This window comes from Aotus nancymaae, unplaced genomic scaffold (genome assembly GCF_030222135.1).
Source record: "Aotus nancymaae isolate 86718 unplaced genomic scaffold, 86718_ANA_hifiasm-v0.15.2.pri h1tg000059l, whole genome shotgun sequence".
Taxonomy (NCBI): domain Eukaryota; kingdom Metazoa; phylum Chordata; class Mammalia; order Primates; family Aotidae; genus Aotus; species Aotus nancymaae.
Genome location: NW_026988473.1, coordinates 29,708,116 through 29,731,445, shown reverse-complemented (window position 1 = coordinate 29,731,445; position 23,330 = coordinate 29,708,116). Strand labels below are relative to the sequence as shown.

Below are 23,330 nucleotides of genomic sequence, written 5' to 3'. Positions count from 1 at the left end.
ATTCCCTGTCCAATAATACATCTGTTAAAAAATCCTACAGCTACAAATGAAGTTTAATCCTACCAGGGACCTCATGTTGGTCTTGTCTTCCAAAAAGGCAGCAGGTTCTGCTGTCTATCTCTGCTAGTATCTGGGGAATACCCTTTAAATCCCAGTCCTACTTAGAAGAATAAGCTAAGGATCACAAAACATGACCTCAAAAACCCTGATATGACTATATTCTGACCCAGAGGCATTCATTCTAGGTGAAGATTAGAACTTTGCATAATAAGATTACACAGCAAGTGAATGATATCAAGGGACTATCCATACGCAGCCGCCTGGTTTTGTATAGACAGCCTGTGCTCTGCAATATGCAGTGCAGACGAAAAAGAGCTTGGTCTTTCTAGCTGAAATAAAATAGATTCACATAAATTAGTTGGCCATTTCTAGATTCCTAAATCCCCTATTACATCTTTTATTGACAGCTCCTGTGAGGATAGCACAAATGTTATTCCTTTTTATTCTGTGCTTCTATAACAATCATGCTCTGTAATTGAAATGTACATAGATTATGTCTAGAAATTAACATCTTGTTTGCTGTAATCTTGGATTACAATTGACTGTGTACATAATAAAATTAGGAAATCAATGGACGGATTTATCATCTCCAAGAAACTAGAGATATTGTTTAAAGAATAGTTTAACATTTTGTGCCAACACTTTAAATGCAGGAGTCACAGGGAGTAGTCAATAAAAATGTCAGTGAGTCAAAGAATACAGCAGGCATTGACTAATAACTAAAAATGATATTACATAAAATTAGGTCATATCCCTCAAAATTTAGATAATGTGAAAAACTTAGAGATTTCATAAATATAGTTTTCTCTAAGTCATACTTGAGTAAGGTCAATTATATGTGACCATTTTTAATAAAATATTTATGCCCACAGTATTTTATATAAATTTCCTTGATCATTTTGTAATGATACTTTAAAATTTTTGAATCAGTTCAAATCAATTATAATTCAAGGTTTTATAATTCTTAACTATAAGTTTTTAAAATAGTTATCAGTGAAGAAATATCTCCTCACATTTAAATATGTGCATAACATTTCAAATGCATAGAATCCTAGAGAAATTTAGAAAATGTTATTTTATAATCAGTGTCTTCCACCCATGACATTGACAGCTATACCAGCTTATCTCAGCAAATGTATATGAAAACAGAGATTCATATACATTTACAAAAACATCTGTCCAGAATAACTCTATGGATGTGAAGAGAGGACATTGTAAGCTTTATATTTTAAAAAGTACTAAGATTTGACATGGAATCTTGTAAAACTAAGCTCCTTGGTGTACTTGCAATATGGCTTACTTGAGAAGTTCGATTTGCCCACAAGTTTTGAGGAACACTCCACATTTATTACATTAGTCATTATTGACTCATCATCACAATCTCTTTAAACATACTCAGAAGTCAGGTGACACAATTAGACTTTATGTATCACGCAGAAAGATATAAGCCAATGGTATCAGTGCTAAAAAAAACTTTATGTAATTTTGATTACATAGCATACGAATATTCTTTGGTTACCTTGACTAGGATATTACTAGAAAAATAATGAGATACGTAAAAATTACATATTTTTGTTATGATATTTTGTTATAATCATGTAATACTTTAGAACTATACTATCCAATAAGGGACTAGCCTTATGTGGCCTCTTGAAAGATGACTAGTCCAAATTGAGATGTACTATAAGTATTAAATACACATTGGACTTAGAAGACTTAATACAAAAAAGGGAAAGTATTTTGTTAATGCTTATATTGATTACGTATTGAAAGATAATATTTTGGATATAGTTAAATAAATACATATATGATTCATATTATATTTCTAATGGAAAGCGCCACTTTAGCAGGTCTTGTATTTTCAATTATATGTCCCTAAGCCAAATGAAATGATGCAACTAATAAAAATACTGAAGCAGAGGGTTAATTATGGAAGAACAAACATTCCAGTGTCAAATCTGATAGATAAGCTTAGTATACAAAGTATAAAATCCTATCATTTTAGCTTCTATTTTATATTTTCAGTTTAAGGACAGTGGTGGGAGAAGAGAAGACCTGCCAAACTGCTGACCATCAACGTATAAAAAAAAGAATGATGTGATGTAGTTACAAAATGCTTTAGTCCAATAAATACAGGTTTTTAAAAAAATTGTCTCGAGCAATTTGATAAAAGACTAGTGAAGTCTGTGTTACTCCCTCATTGAGCTCAATAGATAGCAACTTCAAAAAACATGTTTGGATCTAGAAAGGCATAAACTTTTATCTATGGTGTTATTATAACTGTTTATATTCAAATTTTAAAAATACATTTAAGTAGTAACTATAGAGATTTGAGGCATTTAGTATACTTCAGAATATTCACAAAATAAAAAGATCAACATTATAAATTATTGGTAGGCTGTTTTCTATTAGTCTTTTCATCATATCATCAATAAAATTCCTTTAAAAATCCTTTAATAAAAAGGGTTTTATAGAAATAAAACTGAAAATAATTTAATTCAAGAAAGATAATTATTCATTTAGAATGACCAGACAACTGATACAATTAAAACACAGTCTATCTTTGTCACACACCGGAATATGATTTTAATATAAATGTGTTCTTAAGGTACTAACTCATTTTAAACGTTGTTTTTTCATAATTATTCCCTTATAATATCTATCTGAAATACTGAGGCTAAAGATGAAATTGAAATATATCAATAAGATGAATAAAATTTAAATCAATTTTTTAATGACCTAGTCATGCTACTATTTTTAGCCTTTTGCAATTATGTAAGTTTATTCCTTTTCTGGTTACAAGTATCACACAGAAATTACACATACACACACACAAAAGCAAAATAATAACAAAAAAACTTTCTAACCATCAATAGATGAGTGCAATGATATTCAGTCTGAGTTAATCTCCAGACATCCAAATTCATGAATAAAAATTCATCAGTTTTAAATACACTGAGCCTATTAAGCAAGAACAAAAGCATATGCACAAAAGAGCTTTTAATATATTTCAAAGCCCACAAGAGCCATGGTCTCATTAAAATTATAAATTACACAAACATGGAATGAAGATTCAAACTGCAGTGCAGCTAAGCAGATTACAGAAAACCCCGCGTTCCATATGATAACACACCATGGCCCTCCCAGATGGGGGCTTGGAACAAAAAGGCCATCACCACAGCTAGGGAAAACCTCCTTGTGATCTCTGGTTTCTGTTCAGCAGATGACAGCCAAATAATATGTTGATTATTCTGTTTGTGCTGCTAAGCTTGTAAGATGGAATAAAGCGATATGATCTATTGTGAACCCAATGCTAATGTGTTGCTCCACTCATAAATAATATACTGAATTTATTTTCAAACTATCTCTTATCTGAATTTCAGTTTTTAAATGCATGAATTAAAATAAAAGCTAGGATAAAATAATAATTTGATGCTTTAAATTAAAAAATGCACTTGACAAGTGAAAAATATCTAAATGCTTAGTAAAGAGTTACTACAATCACTTTTCTTTAATTTCAGCACTGTAATGGGAGACAAAAAAACACTTTTAAATAGGCAATTACTTTCATTATGAAATACAAATATAAAATTAAGTAATACAATCATGAGGTTAATAATATACACTATGGGCAAGATAAAAACTAAAATATCAGGGTAAGCAAAAACACTTTTCTATAGTATCATATAGCCCATAATCAGAACATACAGTGAAAGCATTTTTGAACAATAAAAACAAATGAAGACCTCATAAGTGTTCATAACTTGCACAATAAATCTTACTCAAAATTTAAAAGAACTTTATAAAAATAATTTTCAAATAGCTAGCATTTTATTTTATTTGGTAACAAAAGTTAAAACCTAATTTTTCCCTCAATTAAAAAAAACTGTATATTTAAAATCCTAAGCTTTAACAGATTATGCCCAAATGAAGTAATGGGGATTGTTTTACAAAACTATATATTTCATCATATTTATGAATACTATCATTGTTTAAAATATTGAAAATCATAACATTTACCTCTTCACCCCAAAATTCCTCCCTTAATACCCTAGTAGACTCTCCTTAAAGGCAAACTAACAAATAAAGTAGTATATTAAAACTGCATATAAGGTGAACATGAATAAACATGAATAGAAGGTGAAAACTGCATATAAGGTGAACATGAATAAACTGTTTTCTTAAGGAAGTATTTCGTAGCAAGTACATTGTTTTGGTCATTGGCCTAAATCCACCTCATTTTTCTGTCTCCAGATAGAGTCCAAAAGCACTGCAAAACTGCATAATATGGAAATATGGACTAAAGTTTTAAATCCAAAAGGTAAAGCAAAAATACTTTTAGAGAAAAACTAAAAAGATAAAACATTCTTGAAGCAGATAAATTTTACTTAAACAAAAATTAAAAAGCACTAAACATACATGATAAACCATACTAAAGACATAAACTTCTGTTCATTAAAAGCACCATTAAGAGAGTGAAAATACAAACTCATAGAAGAAGAATTGGTTGCAATACCTATCGTCAATGAAGGACTCATATTTTGAATATATAAAGAACTTCTACAAATCAAAGGAAATGACAGATAGGCTAACAGAAAAGTGGGCCAAAGAAGTGTACAGGAACTTCACAGAAGAAAATAACCAAACAGCCAATATACATAATAAAAGATACTCAACTTCATTAATCATTGAGGAAATATAAAGTAAAATCATTACGGATTACTACTTTATACACACCAGAATTGGAAAAATGAAAAAGATGGGGATAAAAAAACATGTTGGAAACGTGGAGCAACTAGAACTCTCTCACAACTATAAATATAACCTGATACAAACATTTTAGAAGACTGTTCGGCAATGTTGCTTAAAGCTGAACATATATATACTGCTGATCCAGTAATTTTGCTCCTAGATATATCACAAAAGGAAATGTGTAGATATATAACTCAAGAAATATGTACCAGAATGTTCATAATAGCATTATATAGAAACTATGCAAATGTCCACTAATAGTAGAATGGATAAATAACAGTTAAATATTTACAACTACACGCAGCAATAAAAACAAACTACAACTATGTGGATAAATCTTAAGACACAATGTTGAACAAAGGAAATCAGACACAAAAAATTATACTGTTTAATTTTCTATATATAATACAAAAATAAGAAAAATTAATCTCTGCGATTAAAAGTCAAGACAGTGATTCTCCTTGTTGGGGAGGAGACACAGTGACTGGAAGGGAGCATGAAGGTGTCTTCTGGAGTGCTAATAATGTTCTTTTACTTTATCTGGGTGTTGGTTATATTGGTATATTTGGTTTACGAAAAATTCATTAAGCTATCCACTTACAATGTGTGCACTTTTCTGTATGTGTAGCTTTCTTTAAAGAAGGCACTTTTACATAAAAACACACAGATATACAAAGGTAGTCAAAATCCTTGTCATAAGAAATTTAGAAACTGACATGTATATAATCTAAGGGAGAAAACTGAGGGTTCTTATCATATCTATTTGAATAACCAAATTTTCGACTAAATAGCTAACTTCTTGGATGTTTATAAATGGAAGACATTTATAACAGTCATTCACCCTATTATCTTCCCCTGATTCCAATCATGTATTCAGAGATATCTAGTGTTCCTGTTGGGAGTAACTGATACTGCTATTATAATAGAGCTTTTAAAATAGTCTCAGGACTGAAAATTTGCCCTTATATGTAGGAAACTAAAGTGGTACAGAAAAAGGCAGTATACAAAATATATGCTTGCTGTTTTCACTCTTGCTCCCAAATGCATAAGGTTTAGTTTGTTAATCATGAATGCATATTACTTAATAGCAATTCCTTGAAAATTTTCATTTTAATTTTTCAGTGAAATTTTAGAAGATATAATTTACTCTTTAATATCAATACCATACAAATTAAAGCCTCATGACAATCTGATAATAAACTATACATCTCATATCTACCACTTAAATATTTCCCTTGTTTCTATGCTAGAATCAACATATGATTTATAATACTTTTTTCTAATATTGAAAAGATGCTTTAAGAGATAAGCTAGGAAAGATCATCCAAAGATTATTTTAGTTCATTGTTTCATTTATATAACAAATATTTATTTATTCACTGCTTACTATCTGCCAGGCTCTAGGGAAAATAGAATACAAAACAGCTAAGTTTACAGTAAAATATAGCAGGCTTACCCCCTTCTTTTAGTCTCATTTCATTTACAAATAAAACTATTTTCAACTACTAACATATTAACATATTCAAAAGTTAAAACAAATTTAAAAGATATATAGTAAAAGTCCCATTTTCCCTGTGTTCTTCTTAATCCCCACAAAGATTTAGATTTTGTATACACCTCCAGATTTTTTAATGTAAAAATAAGCAAATATGAATATATGGTTTTACTCCCGTCCCAATTTACACAAAAAATGGTTTAGTATACATTATGTTTTGAATTCTGCTTTTTCCAAATAACAATGGTATGTGAAAAACTTTCCAAATTTGCATATAGAAAAAAATCCTCTTTTTTTTTAACAGCTGTAGAGTATTTCATTGTATAGTTATGTCTTAGTTCTTTTAACCAACACCTTACCAATAGATACTAATGGATTTCCAATCTTTTGCTACCACACAAAAAGCTACAATGAAAACTCCTATACATATTATTTTCTAAGTATACACAAGAATTTCTGTAATAAATTCCCAAAACTGGTACTGAGATGAGGTAAATGCATTGGTCTTTTTCTAGAAATTAACAATTTGTATTTCACAGGAGTTGCATCATTTTGCACTTCCACAACATATACATCTCAGATTTATCCTGAAAAAAGTCCCTCTTCGGGCCTCTAAAATACTTTGTTCATGAGGCAATTTCAAAAGACATGCTCACTGCAATAAATTCCATAAAGCTCTTGGTTAATTTTTTCCCAGATGCAAATGTAAAATTTGTTGACTTAGTAAGTTTAAAAGCAAATAAATTTTCAAATTTAAAAACAAACCTCATATAAACTCAGTAAATCAGCATATTGATGCCTAAATGTGCTGGGATAGCAACTATTTGTCTTTCCAATATTTCCTGTGCTCTAAAAACAAATATATTCCCTACTCCAGTTTTTTAAAAACTTCACATTCAGTACTTTATAAATGGATAAGAAGTCAAATGCATTTTACTTCTAAATGAATGTTTTCCTAAAATACTTAAATGTTTTCATGAAGTTAAATCTGTGTTACTCGTATTATATTTTTAAAGCCATAATTTCAAAGGTGATCTAATCTTTATGATCACCATTTTTAATAGGCATATCATCTAATGTGTTATTTTTATTTCAATGTCTATCCTATCAAATATTTAATAATTAGAAAACAAACACTTAAGTCCACTGAATTTCCTATTTGATGTCATCCTTAAGTAAATCAGTTTCAATAGCCCACAACTGTTTTGCTAGAAAACATGTAAATGATCATTTTTATTCCCAAAATAAAGATAGGCAACCTATGTTGCATATATATCAGACAGAAATCATTCAGACAGAAATCAGTCTGAGATCTCAATATCCTGTAAAAACAAAGTGGCAAAACTAGTTGCTGATACTAAAATGAATTTTAAAATGCTAGCACAAATTCTCTGCTCTTATAGTCAGCAGATGTGACAGAACCATACTTAAGCTCTGACATAAGTAATACATAATGTTAGGCAAATATGAGTCAAACAGAATGCACTGACAACAAAAAGCAAGAATTACCTAAGAAATGTAAAATAAAACAAATGAGAAAATACATCACAGTGGCTCTGAGGACATAAAAGCTTATTAATTTAGAAGAAAACAGTCCAACATAGCATACGATTCTGAGGAAATCACTTTAACTCTATAAAATGACTGATGTTCACAATAACAACTCAGAGCCATTAAAAAAATTTAAAATGTATTCTGTTTAAGAAAACAAAGATGTTCATTTTTCGAATGACTGAAGTACTCAAAGTAAAATGTCTCAGTTAAAATCAGAATATACAGTGGTTGGTCTTTAGAAGATGAACTGTAATAATGTAAAATAACATTATGGGGGCTTTAGACAGCAACTTTTTTCCCCGTTTTTTTTTTTTTGTAATGATTTCTCCTTGCCATAGACATCAACTTTCTACGCTAAGTCAGTTTTTCATCAACAGCCAAAAGAATATCTGATTTTTTCTGCAAGTTAAGTAGGCAAATTTTCACTCAAGAAAACGTCCTGATTTCATTTTACTTTAAGTTGTAATTGCCAAAGTAGATATGTTAGTCTGGTTTCTTAGCTCCAATTTGCTACATGACCTTGTTCAAGTGACTCTATCTCTCTAGTCCTCCTTAGTTTCTTCATCAGTAAGGTGAAGGAGCTATAGAAGGCATAACATGTTACTAAATAGAATGAGTGTGCTAACAAAGTGAAACAAAGAGTGACTGCATTAGGTCCTGTATCTACATCAATGCTATAATTAGATCTATCTGTAAGTACTCTATATTTAAACTATCTCAAACTACTATATGCCATTTTACTATATATGTAAAGCCTACAATAAAAGAAATGATAATCATTTTAGAATCTTCCCCAACATTTAATATTGTTACTGTCAGAATATAACACATTTTTCATGTAGTCATCTTAACTCACTTAAAATACTACTATAATCAATTACCGTGTGATACTGAATTAAATATTTTCTAGCCAAAATAAATTACTCACCTGACAGATTAAAAAAACAAAAACACATGATATGTAACCAGGATATTTTTCAAAAAACATTCTCAACAATGTCATCAAATACTAAAATCAACTCAATGATCTACAAACAGTAGAATGGATGAATAAATTCTGGCACATTTAATTCAAAGGGATAGTACATAGTAACGAAAATGAATGAAATAAAACTACAAATAACTATATGGATAACTCTTCAAAACATAACGCTGAGTAAAGGAAGAAAGAATACACAATTCCATAAAAAAGAGGCAAAAAAGTAAACATATTGCTTGGGAATACATGTAAAGTGACAAAATTATATTGAAAGTTGTATAAATAATTACCATAAAGTCATGATACTAGTTACCTCTAAAGAAAAGAAAGAGTATATCAAGGATTTCTGGGATGCCAGTAAAACTCTGTGGTTACATAGATGTTTGCTATATGTTTAATTTATAATTATTCATTGTTATACATTTATGTTACTGTATCACTACATTTTACAACAAAAAGTTATAATTATATACTTTCTAAAATAACACTAATATATTTTTATAAAAAAGGAAGGACTCCTTTCTGCTATCAACAATTTCCTTGCTCTACATTTCTAATTTTTATTGCAATATTTTAATAGTAAAGAAATCAGTTACTATGCCTAATTCTCCACGATCCTAATTAAAAGTGGATTTCAGAGGCTTACTCAATGGCTACAAAAAAATACCAGGCCTTTAAATAATATAAGATCAGTTATCCTGCTAGATCTTGGCTTAGCAGCTCCATGTTGTTTCTGTCATTCTTCCTACTTTTCAAGAAAATGTATGTTTATTTAAAAAAAAATTCCAAATGATAATTCAGGTAATAATTTGAGGCATATTATATTCCAAAAAATACAACAGTTTAGTTCTAAGGTAGGAAGAAACACGCTTTTAATTTTCACACATTTTAAAATAATTCTGGGAGCACCTGTGTATGCATACAACATGACGGTCCATGACTGGTAGGTCACAGACTCTACAGATGAAATCCACACTGTGAGTACTAGAAAACATGATAGCTGGATTACAGCATACATATACAATGTCTAATGTAAATTACACTGGGGCAGTTTTATATATTTTCTTTGGAAAAACAAAAGCACAGGGAATGGAAATTACTACAGAAGATATAATAATAGTAAATTAATTTACATTACCAAAAAAACACACGATTTACAAAATCCTCAAAGTCTACCACCTAGAAACATCCTTCAATGTGTACAGTTATTACAACTTTTAGATACTGCTCAACAGGAAGCAGACAATGAAATTTTGAAACAAGACTATCAGTACTTTCATCAGGCTCCAGGTATCAATATGATGGCAATGGTATAGCACCTTTATAATAATAGTTGCTTTTGTTGAATACTATTGGTTTTTGTGAATGCAGTCAAGGATTCATTTCTCTCCTTGGTGGGTCCAACTAACTAGTTATTTGCCCATCTATTAAATGCCAACTTTACAAAATTACATTGTGTCCAGCAGGGAGCAGTATTACAACAGTCATAAGTGTTAAGTTGAACATGAAACCGACAGAAAAAAAGGAGGGAAAAGCTCACTTACCGCAGTTCTGTTCTATAATTCATTCAATTTTTAGGGACGTCACAGGGCTTCCAGAAAAAAAAAAAAATGAAGCATGTCTCAAAGCGTATGTAGGTGATCCACGATTTTAGGAATCCTAAAGCACGAAATCAAAATTATATTAGGTGAAGGCTTTCTTCAACCATATTGAGTTGAATTAGCATATACTATGACTGAATGATAATTGCAAAGGTGCATCTTCCCCTTAATGGGTCCATGAGATCTTGAATTCAGGAATTTGATGACACTTTGGAAAAAATAACTTTAAAAAAGGGTATATTAATGTCCTTTATCCACCAGAGAATTTAGGTCAAAGAAGAAAGTAATAGCTAATAGATTATATGATATCAACCTACAAAGAACTATGGTCCAAGAGTTAAATGAGTTGACAAAGCAACCATCAACAGTTCATTAAACTCTTCTAAAGTGAAATACAGAGAGGATACAAACGTTAACTTCTACAGGTTACCATGAATACCTGAGGTTAATTTTAAAGAAAAAAAAAGGAGTAGAAAAGCAGATTGCAATGCTGGTGATAGAAGACTAATTAGATATGCACTGAAAATGAGGAATGTGGTGATACTGTAAAAAAACCTCATGACCAGTTATAATACGACAAAGGCAAAACAATATTTTTGATACTGACTTGGATGTCAAAACCTGCCTAATTGTCAACTATAATAATTCTAGGTCAGTTCTTATGATTGAGAAAAAAAAATTATTTTCATTTGAAATGTTAAAGTTTGCTTTTAGTGGGTTTGCATGTGACCTTTCAGTGTCTACCAGGAAAAGCAAATTTTTGCCTTTAAAACAAGATAATATATGCATATTCACTATTAAATATATATAATTACATATACAATATCACATATCAATATGCTATTAATATATAAATAATATAACATTTACTTGAAATTTAAAGAATATGTAAAATGGTTCCTATTTTTCTGGCAAAATGACACAAGCAGTTTGACTTCGGCGAATGATACAAGGAATATGGTTACACTCTAATAATTACCATTAATTTGACTGAAGCTGAAAGAAACTCTGATATATTAATATTCTACTCTTTAGCAGTAAACTATTCATTGCATTACTTATCATCTTTTGCTCTCCTTAGTCTTCTTATCCTATCTCTTGCCTTTTGCCTTTACACATTTCACTTTTCTGATAACTCCTCATTTCTGCCAATCTATCTTCCTTCTCTTTTGTAATGCATTTCTGTATTAATCCAAATTTTTAATTCAATCTCCTCTTTATGACCCTACCACTTTTTTTCTTTTATCCCAGTACCTTTAAAAATGAGTTTTCTCCTATAACAATAGTCTGTTTAAATATATCCTTTCTTTCACCTACAAGCACCATGCTTGATCTTAACAATCTTAAAAATTTCACATAATTGGAAGACACAAGTAAATATACTTAAATTATATGTTACTCATAACAATTTTTCCTCTGAGTTATTTAATTAAAGAACTTGCTTTAAATTCTATCTTGAAACGTGAAAATTTCAAGGAAATTTAATCTCACACACCATTACAAAAAACTGGAGACAACCACTTTCTAATAAAGAGTTAATTTAGGTAATTTAGGATCTTACTACATTGATGTGAATAAATATTGAGTAACCAACTTCTCTAAATCAATAGAACTTTAGTGCAATTTATTCATATGTGTGTACATGTAATGTGCAATATCCACATTAAAAAGCCAAAGTACATTAAACAACCCCCTACTTCTAATATATATTATAAAGTCTGAGAAGAAAAGTGATCTTCCCGTTCGGCACTCTCTAAATATTAACATTAAAGGTATTAATATGTTGTTAAATAATGTCATAATAATTACTCACAAGCCTTGAAATTTTTAAAATTTGTACATAGATTATATAATACCATTTATAATATAATTACCTAAAAAGAGACTATAGTAAGTTGAGAAATGTTCCCCCTTCCTGCCTCCCCTACCCAAATTCATGTTCACCTCGAACCTCAGAATATGATCTTATTAGGAAAAAGGGTCTTTGCAGATGTAATTAAGGTAAGAACCAATGTGAGATCATACTACAATTAGAAAGGACCCTAAATCCAATGACAGTGTCCTCATTAGAGACAGAAAAGGACATAGGAAGACACAGAGAAAAGAACAATGTAAAAATGAACGCAGCCTGGAGTCACACTGACTCAGGGCAAGGAATAACATGCCACCAGAAGCTGTAGAAGTAAAGAAGGATTCTCCCTTAGTTTTCAAAATAAACATGGCACTGCTGACACCTGACTTCGTGTTTTGACCTCCAAAATTGTGAGAAAATTAATCTCTGTATGTTAAGCCACCAAGATTTTTTTATTTGTTATGGTAATTTTAGAGAACTCACATAGATTTTCATACCAAAAAATGGAGTGCTGCTGCAATAGATACCTAAAAATAGAAAAAGCCTAGATTGCCTTGAAGACATTTTTGGTAGAAAAAGAAATCTTAAGAGAATTCTGCTGAGGGCTCAGAAGGAAGAGAAGAGGTAAAGAAAGCTTATATTACCTTAAAGAATACACATATTATCATGAACAGAATGTTGGTAGAAACAGGAACATTAAAAAGGTTTCTGATGAAGTATCAAGAAGGAAATGAAGAACATTATATTGGAAAGAAAAAGCGTCCTCATTGTAAAGTGGCAGAAAACTTGACTGAAATGTGTTCTACTATATGGCAAAAATTAGAACTTGGTAAGAAATTAACTTGAATATGTAGCTGAGGAGATTTCCAAGCAAAGTGTTAAAGTGTACACTGTTTTCTCCTAGTTGCTTGCAGTAAAATGTGAGAGAAAAGAAAGAAACTGAGGAAGAAATTGTTAAGCAAAGAAAAGTCTATGATTTGGAAAATTCTTAACCTATCTAAATTGTAAAAGATGATAAAGCATGCTCTGGAGAAGGACCAAGGATGTGGCTGAAAAACCTTTCCTGAAGAGATTAGGTGTGTGACTAACAGGTCCAATCAATCTTTTCAGCAGAAGCTAGGAACAAAAATGAGGTTATTCAAGAAGGATCTTTTAAGAATTCTCTTATAATGGTAGAGATCCTCTAAACATACATGGGAGACCCACATTAAATATTTAGTAAACCATGCTATAATCAGATATGCTGTCACCCAGACTTTGTTGTTCTGTCCATAGAGAACAGGCAGAGTAGATTTAGTATAATTCTTAAGCACCTTGGTATTTTCATAACGGTAAATGAGCACTGGCTTCAACTTAAAGTAACCGGTTTCCATTATCCTCTTAGGAGAGTGAGCCTGTCCTGTGAAGCGTCAAAGCCAGGCATTGACTTCTCTCCAGCTATGAAAAGTTCTAGATAGCATCTTCTTCCAACAGAAGGCTGTTTCATCTACACTGAAAATATGTTATTTCATGTACCCACCTATATCAACTATCTTTGCCAGATATAGATAACTTGCTACAGCTCACCATACACTTTTATGTTATGGCTTCTTACCTTAAACCTCATTAATACAACCTCTGCTATCTTCCAAATGTTCTTCTGCAGCTTCCTCACCTCTCTCAGTCTTCACAGAATTGAAAAGCAACAGGATCTTAGTCTTGATTAGGCTTTGACTTGAAGGAATGTTGTGGCTGATTTGATCTATCCAGACAACTAAAACTTTCTCCATATCAGCAATAAGGTCATTTCTCTTTCTTATCATTCATGAGTTCACAAATTTTTCCACTGCATTCATAGCTTAACTGTTTGCAAGAGGCCTACCTCCCGGCTTGTCTCAGCTTTCAACAGGCCTTCCTCAGTAAGCTTAATCATTTTCTAGCTTTTTATTTAAGGTGACAAATAATGCAATGCTTTCTTTCACTTGAACACTTAAAGACCACTGTATGGTTAATTGTCCTAATTTCAATATTATTGTGTCTCAGTAACACAATGAAGTGAATAGGGAGTAAATAGGGAGGCCAGAGAAGGAGAGATGGGGGAACAGCTGGTTGATAGAACAGTCAGCATACATACATTTATTAGGTTAACCAACTTATAAGGGCACAGTTTCTTGCACTCAAAATAATTACAATAGCAACATCAAAGACCCTGATCACAGATAACCACTGCAGATATAATAATGATGAAAAAGTCTGAAATACTGAAATATTGCAAGAATTATCAAAATGTGACACAGACACACAAAGTGAACATGGACTGTTGGAAAAATAGGACCAACAGACTTGCTCATTGCAGGGTTGTCACAAATCTTCAATTTGTAAAAAATGTAATATCTTCAAAATTTGATAAAGTGAAACACAAGTAAGATCATGCATGCCTGTAGTTTTTCTGTAAAAAATATTAAGGAACCCTGAAAAGCCAAAATAATTGTATTACTCTGTTCTCACACTGCTGGAAAGAAGTGCCCAAGACTGGGTAATTGATAAAGAAAAGAGGTTTAATTGACTCACAGTTCTGCAGGAATGGGGAAACCTCAAGAAACTTACAATCATGGTAGAAGAAGCAAATATGTCCTTCTTCACATGGTGACAAGAAGGAGAAGTGCCAAGCAAAGAGGGGAAAGCCCCTTATGAAACCATCAGCTCTCATGAGAACTCACTCACCATAATGAGAACCGTATGGGGGTAATGACCCCCATGATTCAATTACCTCCTACCATTTCCCTCACATAATATGTGGGGATTATGCAAACTACAATTCAAGATGACATTTGGGTGGGGGAAGAGTCAAACCATATCATTTCACCCCTAACCCCACCAAAATTTCATGTCCTCACATTTCAAAACACAATCTGCCTTTCTAATAGTTCCCTTGAATCTTAGCTCACTCCAGAATTAACCCAAAAGTCCAAGTCCAAAGTCTCATCTGAGACAAAGCAAGTCCCTTCCACCTATAAGCCTATAAAATCAAAAGCAAGTTAGTTACTTCCTAGACACAACAAGGGTACAAGCATTGGGTAAATACATCCATTGCAAATGGGAGAAATTGGCCAAAAGAAAGGGGCTATGCGACCCATGCAAGTCCAAAATCCAATAGGGAAGTCTTTAAATCTTAATGTTCCAAAAGGATCTCCTCTGACTCTACATCTTAGATCCAGGTCACACTGATGCAAGAGGTGGGTTCCCAAAGCTTTGGGCAACTCTGCCTCTATGGCGTTGCATGGTACAGCCCCCTCCTGCCTGCTTTCATGGGCTGGCTTTGAGTGTCGCAGCTTTTTCATATGCACGGTGCAAGCTGTCAGCGGATTTACCATTCTGGGGTCTGGAAGACCATGGCCCTCTTCTCACAGCTTCACTAGGCAGTGCCCCAGTGGGGACTCTGTGGGGGCTTCAACTCCACATTGCCCTTCCACATTGCTCTAGCAGAGGTTTTCCGTGAGGGCTCTGCCCCTGCAGCAGACTTCTGCTTAGACATCTAGGCATTTCCATACATCCTATTAAATCTATTAGGAGATTCCCACACCTCAATTCTTGACTTCTGTGCACTCACAGGCCCAACATCACATGGAAGTCACCAAGGCTTGGGGCTTGCACCCTCTGAAGCAATGGCCCGAGCTGCACCTTTGCCCCTTTAAGCCATCACTGGAGCTGACACAACTGGGATGCAGGACACTATGCCCCAGGACTGCACAGAACAGGGGAAACTCGAGGCCCTGCCTAGAAAACCATCTTTTCCTCCTAGGAGCCTGTAATGGAAGGGACTGCTGTGAAGGTCTCCGACATTTCCTGAAAGCATTTTCCCCATTGTCTTGGTGATTAACATTGGGCTTTGTTACTTATGCAAATTTCTGTAGCTGTCTTGAATTTCTCCCCAGAAAATGGTTTTTTCTATGGCATAGTCAGGCTGCAAATTTTCCAAACTTTTATTCTCTGCTTCCTCTAGAACACTTTGCCACTGAGAAATTTCTTCTGCCAGATACCCTAAATCATCTCTCTCAAGTTCAAAGTTCCACAGATGTCCAGGGCAGGGGCAAAATGTCACCAGTCTCTTTGCTAAAGCATAGCAAAAGTTACCTTTGCTCCAGTTCCTAATAAGTTGCTCATCTCCACCTGAGACTACCTCAGCCTGGACTTAATTGTCCATATCACTATCAGCATTTTGATCAAAGCCATTCAACAAGTCTCTAAGAAGTTCCAAACTTTCCTACATTTTACTGTCGTCTTCTGAGCCCTCCAAACTGTTCCAACCTCTGCCTGTTACCCAGTTCCAAAGTCGCTTCCACATTTTCAGGTATCCATACAGCAGCGCCCCACTCCCTCAGTACCAATTTACTATATTAGTTCATTCACAGGCCAGTCTCGGGCATGCATAAACAACTGCCTGAGACTGGGTAATTTATTTATTTATTTTTTCAAAAAAGGGGTTTTTAATTGACTTACAGTTCTACAGGGCTTGGAAGCCCTCAGGAAACTTAAAGTCATGGCGGAAGGACTTATGCACAGTGGTTTCAAATGTTGTTATTATTATTTTAAGCCCTGAGACAAAATTTAGTACAAAGTTATAATAATAAAAAGAATGTGGTACTGGCATAATGACAGATCTATAAACCAATAAAATAGAATAAAGAGCACAGAAATAATGCTGACATAAATGGCCAAATGATTTTTGACAAGGGTAGCAAGACCATTCAATGGTGGAAAGGCAGTCTTTTCAACACATGGCATTGAGAAAACTAGGTATCAACATAAAAAAAAAAATTAAGTTGGGCTTTTGTCTTAATACCATATAAAATTAACTCAAAATAGATCAAAAACCTAAATGTAAAAGCTAAAACTATATAAATCTTGATTGGCCATGATTCATTGGATACAGCAACAAAAACAGGCCACAAAAGAAATAAAAATATATAAACTGGACTTCCTCAAATTAAAACCTTTTGAGCATCAAAAAATACCATCACAGGGAGAAAGTATTTGCATATCACATATCTAATTAAGGGTCAAGGTCCAGAATATATAAAAAAATATATAACTCAACAACAACCCCAAAAAACAAAACAAAGCCATTACTCAATTCAAAATCGGCAAAGGTTTTCAAAAGGCATTTCTCCAGACAAGGCATACAAATGGCCAATAAGCACATGAAAAGATGTTAAACATCCCTAGTCATTAGGGAAATGCATATCAAAACCACAATAAGATATTACATCATATGCATTAGGATGACTATTATAAAAACAAACAAACAAACAGAAAATAACAAATGTTGGTAAGGATGTGGTGAAATTGTAACCCTTGTGCACTAATGGTTGGGATGCAAAATGGTACAGCCAATATGGAAAACAGTTTGGTGGTACCTTCAAAAGTTAATCATAGAATTTCCATATAATCCAGCAATTCCACTGTAATATGTACACCCAAAGGAAATGAAAACAGAGATTCAAACATACTTGTATGCCAATGTTCACTGTAGCACTATTTACAATAGCCAAAGGTAAAAACAACCATGGCGTCTATCAACAGATGAATGGATAAACAAACTGTGGTTGGGGTGTGTGTGTGTGTGTGTGTGTGTGTGTGTGATCTTATATATGTTATAATTTAAATATGCAATCTTATATATAATAATCTTATATAATATACAATCATACATAGAAGATTGCATATATTTTTTATATATATATACACACACACATACAGATGGTCCCTTATTTAACAATGGTTTCGCTTATGATTTTTCAGCCTCATAATGGGTTTATCAGGGTATTAAATGCATTTTCAACTTATGGTATTTTCAACTTAAAATAGGCTAATCAGGACGTAACTCCATCGTAAGGCAAAGAGCAGCTGCAATGGATTATTCAGCCATAAAAAAATGAAGTTCCAATACATGATACAAAATACATGAACTCTGAAAAACATTATGCTAAGTAAAAAATATTATGCAAATGTTGACAAAAGAATATTGTATGATTCCACTTATATGAAGTGCTTATAGTAAGTTGGCAAATTCATAGAGAGTAGAATACAGGTTATCAGAAGTTGAAACAAAGGAGAATAACAGGTTACTGTTTTTTGGGTACAATATTTCTTTTTCAAATGATGAAAAAGTTTTGGAAATAGTGGCAATGATTACACAACATAGTAAGTATTCTTAACGTCACTTAATTGTATGTATACTTAAAAATGATGAAAGTGATGAATTTTATGTTATGTATAACTTTATCACACATAAAAACAAATTTTTGTAAAAAGCTCAAGACCTTGAGCCAGTTCAGAGAGCAGACACAGATACAAATACTTCAATTAGACAATCAAAACTGGGCTACCGATAAGCACTAAAGTGAACATATTCTAATGCTCAGTGAGAGAAAAATCATCATCATATATGATGATAATCTATTAATTTTCATGTCAGTTGATTCAGGAAATGTCAATAGAAAAAACATAATTTGCTTTATGTTAAAAAAAAAATTCAACCTTAGAATACCAAATAGACTACAAAATTATTTTCAAATTTTTCATTTTGACTAATTGAAAAATTGTAATACCAAATGACCTTTAATGTTATTCTTTAATCCTTTCACTTTGGGGAATAAAAAATACAAAAAGCAAAACTATAAAATTAAAATTCTAAAGATTTTAAGAAGCAAATATTTTATTACAAAGGAATCTGTTTCAGCACTGGATAACACTGTTATAAAGTTCTTTAATCTGAGTTGAAAGTGAAATTTCTATGTCCTGGAGAAACAAAGAGTTCTAATTTTTTTTTTTTTTTACAAGATTAAAACAGTTCTTATGAAACTCAAAATCTTTTACCTCCCAGCTACCTATGTCCCACTTACTACCTCAATCACTTTCTCATCACTTTTCCTCACCCTTTTAATCACTATGAATATATACCCATTTTATCAGGTCAAATATGCTTCATGTTTTATGTTAATATCCATAAATTGGCTACACATAAAGCTACCTTGAGGAGGAAACTAAGGCTGTATTTGGACTGAAGTGGAAAATAGTGGATAAGAGTATGAATTCTGGAGTCAGACAGCCTAACTCTATTGTGAATCCTAGATCTTCTACCTACAAGCTTTCCGACCTAGATAGAACAAGTTACTTATCCTTTATGTGACACCATTAATATAAAGCATTCAAAACATTCCAGAAACTACAATAAGCATTCAATAAAAACATTACTTAGTATAATTAATTACCAGTACATCCATGGATAGAGAAGTGGAGATACTGAAGAAGATACTAAAGAAGATACTTAACATTTCAGCTCTACCAAGTGCCTTTTGCTTCAAATATTATGACTAAATGGGATTGTAGTTCAAAACAGCAGATAGATTTACTGCTACTCTCTTCAAAAACTGCACTGAAATGATAGTATTTTCTATTTAAAAAATAAATAGAAATAAACACTGAGAAAAGGAGTGAAAGGCATCAACATACTAGAGATTTTGAAAAATTTCTGGAAGACCAGGCATATAAAAAACCATAGTGACAGGTTGAAAAGAACGGAGTGAATAACAGTCAAGACATAGCTGGCAAAGTATGGTTCACAGGGCAAATCTCCCAGCCCATCACATGCTTTTGCATTTTTAAATGGCTGAATGAATAAAGAAGCAGCATATTTTCTAACATATGAAAATTACACAAAATTCAAATTTCAGTGTACACATAGTGTTATTAAAACACAGCCATGCTCATTTGTTAGTTATCTCCAGCTACTTTCCCATGGCAGAGTTAAGAGATCATATTACCTGCAAAACCTAAAATATTTACTATCTGGTCCCAGAAAATGTATGCCCACCTCTAGTCAAGCACAAACACACGAAAATGCTTCAGGAGGATGGGACGTTTCATCCTGTGGCTCCAAAGGGGTTCAGAGCTAAATCAGCAGTTCTGGAGGCTAAAATAAATAAATAAGTAAAAAAGGTATAATCTGCCTGAGAAGAATCTGGTGTCCAAGTATGGAGGTTGGAGAGCCAGTATAGGGGAATCTTTATTTGGCTATTAGAGAAGGACTGGGTCAGTGTACTTGCTCCTTAATTACGCATTTTGAAGCAAAGCACACCAATAAATTGAGGCACACCAATACATTAAGTCCTACCAACCTACAAGAAAATTGGTCAGACTATTTTTTTCCATTTAAGCTAAAGATTTGTTGGAAAAACAAAGACAGAGAAAACCTACTCCAGTTATCTATATTATTCAACTCTTCCTTTATTTATGAACGTGAATAAATAGCCTATGTTTAAGGAAACCACAAGCATAAGAAAGAAGGTCCATAATGAAAATAACTAATCTGAATAAGCAACCCTAGAGAAATCAGAGGTAATTCGGGGAGAAAAAAAAGGGAAGGAAATCTATTTAACGTTGGCAGAGATATTGAAAAGATATTGCATCTGTAAAAGGAGAGGCAGAGAATTAATAGAGTATAAATATAAAACATATGCCTGTCTGCCATCACCTTCTCCCATTCACAAAAAATAGAAAAGGTGGAGAAAAAGTCAAAGAGGAACAATCCAAAGGAGTGTAATGTTCCTAAACTTTCAGGGAAAGTCACTCCTCTCTCCCCTCCAAAAATCTATTCCACATACACACACACACAAAAACACACAGACACATACACACTCTCTCTTTCTCTCCCCACTGCTCTCCTCACCCCCACTGCACCAAAGGGGGGTCTTGAAAGGACTCAGGGAACACAGGGCAAATGAAATAAAAATACATAGAGCTGTAGACACTTTTTTAAAAAATCTAGAGCAGAGGTTGCCAAACGAGGGCCCATGGGTCAAATTCAGCAGACTCTGTTTCAGCAAATAAAGTTTACTGGGACAAATTCTTGCTCATTCATTTACATGTTATCTGTGACTGCTTTTGTACTCCCACAGCAGTTGAATAGTTGCAATAGAGACTATATGGACCACAAAGCCTAAAGTATTTACTATTTGGTCTTTTATAGGAAAAGCTTGCCAAATCTTGATCTAGAGCTGTGTGATTTAATATAGTACAAACTAGCCACATGTAGCTGTTTAAATAAATAACCTAAAATAATTAAAATTAAATAAGATTAAAATTCAGTTCCTCTGTCATATCAGTCACATTTTAAGTACTCTATAATCATATATGTTTAATGACTATTATACTGGACAGTGTAGATACAGAACATTTCCATCAACACAGGAGGTTCTACTGGACAGGGCTCATCTGGATAGTACCACAATAGATTACTTAAGGGCATTTTAATTATTGCTTTAACAATTGCTACACTGAAAAAACATACGTAAGTGCTACAGTCTGAATGTGTCCCCCAAAAAGCACCTGTTGGAAATTTAATTCCCAGTGCAATTTGAGAGGTGAGGTCAATTGAGAGGTGATTAGGTCTGAGGGTTCCACAGTCATGAATGGATTAATGCAAACTATAAATGGGATTGAGGCTGAGAGTTCACTCTCTTTTTTTCTCTTGCCCTCTCTTGGGCCCTTCCACCATGTAATGACACAGCAAGGACACCCTCGCCAGACACCAGCCCCTCAGTCTTGGACTTTGCAGTTTCCTGAATTGTGAGCCAATAAATTTCTGTTCATTATAAATTACCCAATCTCAGGTATTCTGTTACAGCAGCACAGAATGGCAAAAGACGCTCAGAGAAGCAGGAAGAAGAAATACATTTAGAAAAACACAGAAATTAGGGGTTTTAGAAATAAAAATAATGGCTGGGCATGGTGGCTCACGCCTGTAATCCCAGCATTTTGGGAGGCTGAGGCAGGTGGATCACTTGAGCCCAGGAGTTTGAGCCCAGCCTGGCCAACACAGTAAAACCCCACGGTAAAACTAAAAAAAAAAAAATTATACAAAAATTAGCTGGGCATAGTAACATATGCTTGTAATCCTAGCTACTTGGGAGGCTGAGGCATGAGAATTACTTAAACCTGGGATGCCGAGGTTACAGTGAGCCAAGATCATGCCACTGCAATTCTCCCTGGGCAACAGAGTGAAACTCTGTCTCAAAAAAAGAAAGAAAGAAAGAAAGAAAAAGACAATAATTAATGCATAAATCTAAGACCTTGTTGTATGAAAATATCACTGAAATAGATATTTCTAAAATCCTTCAAAGTCAGGGAGAAAAAATGTAAACTGAGAGAAAATTCAAATATATAGTACTACAAATTAGAAAGTAAATATGATCATAGATGTGGAAGAGATTATAAAATAATTCAAGATTGAGAATGTAATGAATGATATCAAATTTGAAAGTAATAATAATAAAAGTTTCCTAAGAAAACAGAATTCAAAATGAGGTAGAATAATTATATAGAACAAGAGCCATTAGCAATTTTTTAAATTGTGGTAATAAATGGATCAAATTTGGTTCTGAGTTAATGAAAACAATGTTTGCTAGGATATCTAACTTTGATCTTATCCTGTAAGAAACTCATCAAAACATACTTCATATCCAGACTCTTAAACTGACAAACAGTAGTCAAAATAATAAATTTCACTCTAATACTACCCATTGGTCCAGGAATTATATATTTCTTTAGAGAGGAGCTTCAGGAGCCTGGGGGTCCCTTCATGCAAAATCAGTAGATGTGATTTAAGAAGCTTCATATGGAAATAGTTTAAATATTTGGCCTACTCCCGGGCTTCCATAATTATTCAAACTGAAGGGAAATTGATCAAATCTCAGCCAAAATGTCCATGATAATTAGAACATCACACATGCTTTGATTAACACAGTAGCTTTATGCCTATGAGACTCTAGTTACATATAAGAGGAACACCAGTCAGCCGTTATTTAATTCCTCATGTTGGCTACATGCAAATATGAAGAAAAGTCCCAGACTGAACAATATACAAATATTGGACCATTCTCTGAAATTTCTTTTTCTTTTTTTGCTAAAATTTTAATGCTTTCGTGTTGACCATTAAAAACATCTTGTTTGCCTTTATTTTTTATTGTAGATAGATTTACTTGACAAATCTTGAAC

At 32.9% G+C, this 23,330-nt stretch overlaps 1 protein-coding gene across 12 annotated transcripts in view; it reads right to left on the bottom strand.

Annotated features, from left to right (window-relative positions):
* Positions 1-23,330, bottom strand: part of IMMP1L (inner mitochondrial membrane peptidase subunit 1) — a 75,559-nt gene that overhangs the window by 45,951 nt on the left and 6,278 nt on the right. For all 12 annotated transcript variants that reach the window (XR_010338332.1, XR_010338331.1, XR_010338333.1 and 9 more), the window contains one exon: positions 10,385-10,499. The gene's annotated coding sequence lies outside the window, so the exon portion shown is untranslated. The remainder of the gene's footprint in view (positions 1-10,384; positions 10,500-23,330) is intronic.